The sequence below is a fragment of the Leguminivora glycinivorella genome, chromosome 27 (genome assembly GCF_023078275.1).
Source record: "Leguminivora glycinivorella isolate SPB_JAAS2020 chromosome 27, LegGlyc_1.1, whole genome shotgun sequence".
NCBI classification, from domain to species: domain Eukaryota; kingdom Metazoa; phylum Arthropoda; class Insecta; order Lepidoptera; family Tortricidae; genus Leguminivora; species Leguminivora glycinivorella.
Window position 1 is genome coordinate 6,355,663 of NC_062997.1, and position 6,031 is coordinate 6,361,693.

Here is a 6,031-nt window from a genome sequence, read left to right on the forward strand (position 1 = left end):
TTATTTGTTATACAAGGGGGCAAAGTTGTATTTTAACGCCGAGTGTGGAATTGAAAAAAGAGCAAGTGAAAGGATTGTGGTTCAACTATAGGATTCTATTCTCGAACCACCGAGTGGTTCGAGAATAGAATCCTGAACTTGCGAGATTTTAACACACGAGAAGTAAAATACATTTGCACCCGAGTGTAACACAAAACTTTTCCCCTCACTATAGCGAGGAAACTACAACGCAAAAAATGCGTTTATCACTGCATCCAGTAGTTCCACAGGTGGTAAATCATCTTTATTACTAGATTCACCTACTTGTATCAATTTTAAAGCAGTTCATTTGACTTTATTCAAGGTCAAATTACTTTACCCACTAGTGGATAAAATGCGTTTTTACCCGCTGGTATTAAGGACAAAACACGTGTTTCCGAGTTAGTGAGGGGAAAAATTTGTTTTTTATCATACAGAAATGTCTGCGAGCGATATTACATATTTTTAAATTAAAGGAAAAATGGAAAAAATCACACCTCCCTAACTCCTAAGGCGATTGAGAATTGAGGGAAGGCATGGATAAATTCGCACACATCCAACAGGCCTCCGTGGCGCAGTTGGAAGCGCGATGGCCCCGGCAAGCCCATCGGTCGCAGGTTCGAGTCCTGCCGGAGGTGTGAATTTTTCCATTTTTCCTTTAATTTAAAAATATGAAACAATTTTATTCAAAAGACGCATTTACCTCACCAGACGCAAATACCCCGATTGGCCTTAAAATATATGTAAACGCGTACCCACACAACTACATATGAATAACAGTTTATGTACAATTACCTATCCTTACATCTAACAAGAGTAGTTTGTGTTATACATATGTATAGAAATATATGAAAATATGTCACATCATGACTTCTAATTTCATATTGGTTTTACAATTGGACGTAGTTACGCAGAAACGTTCCAATCCATCTGATATTGTCATTGAAATGAGACTCTTGTCTTTCATATACTTAAGCTTAACTTAATGACAATTTCATGTGGATTGGAACGTTTCTGCGTAACTACGTCCAATTTAGTCCATTAAAATCTGATCCAAATTGTAATAGTATATCCTGTTACAAGTGCGTAAAATAACAATACAGCGTTTTTTTTTTTAATATATGTATAAATGGGCTTACTCTTGGCCACAGACTAGCCAAAGGCAAAGACGTGGCCTACGGTGGAGTGAGCTCGCCCAGAAGATGGCGTTCACTCTTGAGTTGAAGGTTGCCGGGTTGAAGGTTGATGGTGTAAATTGAATCCTGGACGAAGCGAAGGATTATATAATTGAATCCTGAGCGTAGTGAAGGATTCAAGAGTTAATTGCTTCTCACATCACCTCTATGAGGAAATCCCAAACATCACTGTTGTAGTACATTGTGCATTAAGGGCGGAAAGTGAAGGATTACGAACGAGAGGCTGTTTGAAGCCCGACGCCGAAGGCGGATTGCTTTAATAACTCGAGTTTGTAATCCTTCAGCCGCCCGTGATATACACAATGTTTTTCATCACACTTGCGAAGTAATAATCAAATTTTAAATGAAATGGCATCTTGTAATTATTGATAGGTCGTGGAAGGCCCCACTCAGTACTCACTTTACCGCCCTAGAGTGGTATTATAGCTCATTACGTGTCAGTATGCAGGCATGTAATAACACCTTCTATTATTCTCACTTGCTTTTATAATGGAAAGATTCTAATGGACTATACAGGGTGTTAATTTAGCTACCTGCAATAATTTACGGAATAGAAATATACGTGATACTGACAATATTTACTATACTGCTAACCGTGAAAACACGAAAAAAGTGTACATAACACCAGACCAGCTAAAATGTATGCCACAGAACATTTTTTGATATTTCCGGATTAGTTCCATCCACAGTAAAGGCATAGATAAATAAGTAGAGTTGTAACTCCATACATCAGTAAATGCAAGTTATTTGTAGTGACATCTAGCGTCATCCACGCGTCAACTACGGTACTGCTACTTGTCACTAGATGTCGCGACGAACAAAAAGTCTAATGCTCAACATGTTTTAGCTAATATTACAATAGTATTAATCAGTACTCTGTTTTAAATTCTTTCTGCTTGTAATATAAGTTGTAAACTGTTTTAATATTACATTTTTGGCAGACGCGACACTGTTGACACACGCGTGGTTGACGCTAGATGTCACTACAAATAACTTGCATTTACTGATGTATGGAGTTACAACTTTCCTTATTTTTTCCTCTATGGTATCACCTAATATACCCTGTTTTAATTGAATTCCGTTAAGGGAAGTTTCTTTAGATCAAATACAATTAACTTCTCTAAGAAACTAGCGTCTTAACTCTTACGGTTATCGAGTTATTAAAAAAATAAAGATAATTACTGAACACGTGTGTGACAGCCTTTACCAATTTCTAATGTCAATCACTTGACACTAACTTTAATGTTATTCTTAAGGGTCTCTCACAGTTTATTATGTATGAAAATGACGAAAAGATTTTTTTTCCGAATTTAACTAAAACCATAGATTAAATATAAGACCATACCATCCCATAAATTAAAATGCGACCGCCTAAGAACGCGCATACACTAAACCACACATAGATGGCGCCACAAAAAAATGTCTTGTAGCTTTCCATTATACTTGTAGATGGCGTTAAGTGTCACTTTTGACATAAGATTTGTGGCTCGAAAGTGACACTTAACACCAATCTACAAATAATCGATGGCAATAAAGCATTTTTTGTGGCGCCATCTATGTGTGGTGTAGTGTATGCGCGTTCTTAGGCGGTCGCATTTTAATGTATGGGATGGTATGACCTTCTTATATTTAATCTATGCTAAAACTGATATAGATAGATAGATAGATAGAATACTCTTTATTGGCACACCTCAGCAAGAGATACAGAAAAAAGATACAGCGGAGACAAAACAAATGATTATAAATAGAGGCAGACAACAGGCGGTCTTATCGCTAAAGAGCGATCTCTACCAGACAACCTTTGGGTAGCGGAAATAAAAAACATAATCAGAAAGAGTAGGTGCTTCGAAATGAAAAATCATACTATAGAGGATATAGAGGGTTGTTCCTGATAATGAAACTAGCTACGTGTCGAATTTAACGGAAAACAAAAACAAACACAGTGTATGTACGAAATGTTACGAAAATACGTAAATTATTCCAGGTAACTATATTAACGCCTTGACAAACTGAGATATTATGAAAATTGTGTATGAGGCCTTTCAACTTCTACTCTCAATCAACAGATTATCGGTTTCAAATATTTGAATTTAGTGCCTACACGTGAAAATTCTAGACGACGGAAGGTCCATTAAATGTGAGTGTTTTCAGTAAAACGTCCCAGTCGTTTATCAAAAAGACGAGATTTGCTTGTATCTTTATAATGAATGAACTGACAAAGCGGCTTCATAGTAATCGACAAAGTGGAAGTTTTACTAAATACATTCACAAATTTACACACTGTATAACAATTTCTCTCAGGGCAAAAGCCTTTATATAGCGACCGAGACATCACCATTGAACGAGTTCTATACATTTACCTTTTACCATAGAATCTTGAATATTTTACAAAAAAATCCATTTTAGGTAATATCATAAATGGGAAAGTGTGTGTTAGTTTGTCCGTCTTTCACGGCAAAACGGAGCGTCGAATCGACGTGACTTTTTAAGTGGATAGTTAAAGGGATGTAGTGTCATAGGCTACTTTTTGTCTCTTTCTAACGCGAGCGAAACCGCGGGAAAAGGCTAGTATAAGTATATGCAAGAAATTCACGAGGTCTTCCCACTAAATTCAAATATTAGAAAAACAATTTAGGCTCATAATTTGTATGTCAATTTTATATTTATTTTTTTATATTTATTCGTAAAGCATTATTTGGTCGGAGTTATTAATACATATATTGTGGCATTCCCTCACCGAATGGCCCATATGGGCCATTTTTCAAAACTGTCCACCCCACTTTTTTGTAGCATGGGTATTTTTTACGCCATTTATACTCAGAATCTCAAGGTCTTTCGATCCTGATAGGAGAAAAAAATTGTCCCAAGATTTTCATACATTTTTCAAAACCTTCCATTCCGTTATCGCCATACAAAATGTATGAAAAAATGGTAACGGAATTGGAAAAAAACTTGGGTCACTTTTTTTCTCCTATTAGGATTGAAAGAGCTCGCGATTCTGAGTGGAAACCACATAAAAATTTCCAAATAAAAAAAAGTGGGGTGGACAACTTTGAAAAAAAAAATGGCCCATATTCTTCGTCTGATAAAAAGAATGTTTTTGAGCTTTTTAAAATATTGATTTTTTCAGGAAAACACTCTTTTATTACCATTATGTTAGAAGGAAAGGATTTGAAGCATGGAGCCTTCTGCGAAGGAATGACACATATGCACGGTACGAGACCAAAAAACAAAATATACGTTGCAATTGGCTCCCAAAACGATTTTTCATGAATACTAATGAAGTTTTCGAAATGATTACAAAAACGCAGGTTTTTTTCTGTCACTGACAAACAGACATACGGACAAAAAGAAACTAAAAAGGTTCCTAGCTGACTACGAAACCTTATTACATTTTAAATCACAAACAAAGCGAAAAGGTGAAAAGATGTCACAGTTTTGTTTTCTTTCAACCCCTTATTTGCCAAGAGTGGCACTGAAGCTTTAGTAGTTTCATGTGTTCTGCCTACCCCTTTATGGGATACAGGCGTGATTGTATGTATGTATGTACAAAGCGAAAAGGTGTGTACAAGTTTATTTTTATGACATTCCCCTTGAGTTGCAGCCAGTTGAGTCCATACATTAAGGTGACCGCTTTCCATCAGGACCGTATGTCTGTCTAACTGTGTGTGTGTCTGTCTGTGGCATCGTAGCTCCCGAACGGATGAACCGATTTAGATTTAGTTTTTTTTTGTTTGAAAGCTGAGTAGTCGGGAGTGTTCTTAGCCATGTTTCATGAAAATCGGTCCACTATGTCGTTTTTTTTTCAAAATTTTGATTTTGTGGTTATGGCAAAAATAATTTAAAATAGTAACCTTTGTTCTGTGATCTCGCACCGTACTAAGCTGCCATAGAAATGTTTAAAAATACCTTAAGTACGTATTTCATATAATTTATACTAATTTTTCTAATTTGTGTCGATCTCACAAACATAGTGTTCGCTAGTAGGAATAGAAGAAAGATCTTTTATCTTAAAACTATACGTAAAATAATAAAAAGTTTATAATCCATTAAATTTAATGTTACATTAATATTCCAGAGTTATATTATGACGAGAAAGGTATAACTCATTAAATAAATAAATACTGTTATCAAGATTCGAACCCAGGACCTGTTTTATAGTTAGGTCACTACCGACCAAGAATTCAGTATAGACAGATAAATCCTAAGAAAAAATGTACCTTAGATCCATCAAGAAATATGCACGGTTGTCTAGATGTCGCTAACCTTAATATTAATATTTGACAATTTAAACACATAAAAAAGTTAAGAATATTCTCCAAATTGTCAAAACTAAGGTTCAACAGTTTTAATCCTGTGTCGAGAGATAGCAGTGACTACACATTTTATTTTGACAGTAATCCATACTAATATTATAAATGGGAAAGTGTGTGTGTCCGTTTGCTTGGCCGTCTTTCACGGCAAAACGGAGCGACTAATTGTCGTGATTTTTTAAGTGGAGATAGTTGAAGGGATGGAGAGTGACATAGGCTACTTTTTGTCTCTTTCTAACGCGAGCGGAGCCGCGGGCAAAAGCTAGTTCTCTATATATTCGGTCCTTATACCGGTTGCAAAGATTTGATTCTTTCTTTCATACAATTTTGAAGGCATCACATAAATAACTCTGATATTAATGTATCATTTAATTTAATGAAAATTCGTATAATATAAAAGACGTAACCCCATTGCGGTATTTGTTGTTGTCGCCATCAAATATACAAGGTGCTCGCGAGGAACCCGCATAACTTGAACCACGCGTTTCTGAGGCCAAAAGAAAG

At 35.8% G+C, this 6,031-nt stretch overlaps 1 non-coding gene across 1 annotated transcript; it reads left to right on the forward strand.

Moving 5' to 3' along the window:
• Positions 1-581: 581 nt before the first annotated feature.
• Positions 582-656, forward strand: Trnaa-ggc. Its single transcript has one exon. It is a non-coding gene; the product is annotated as a tRNA-Ala (tRNA).
• Positions 657-6,031: the final 5,375 nt, after the last annotated feature.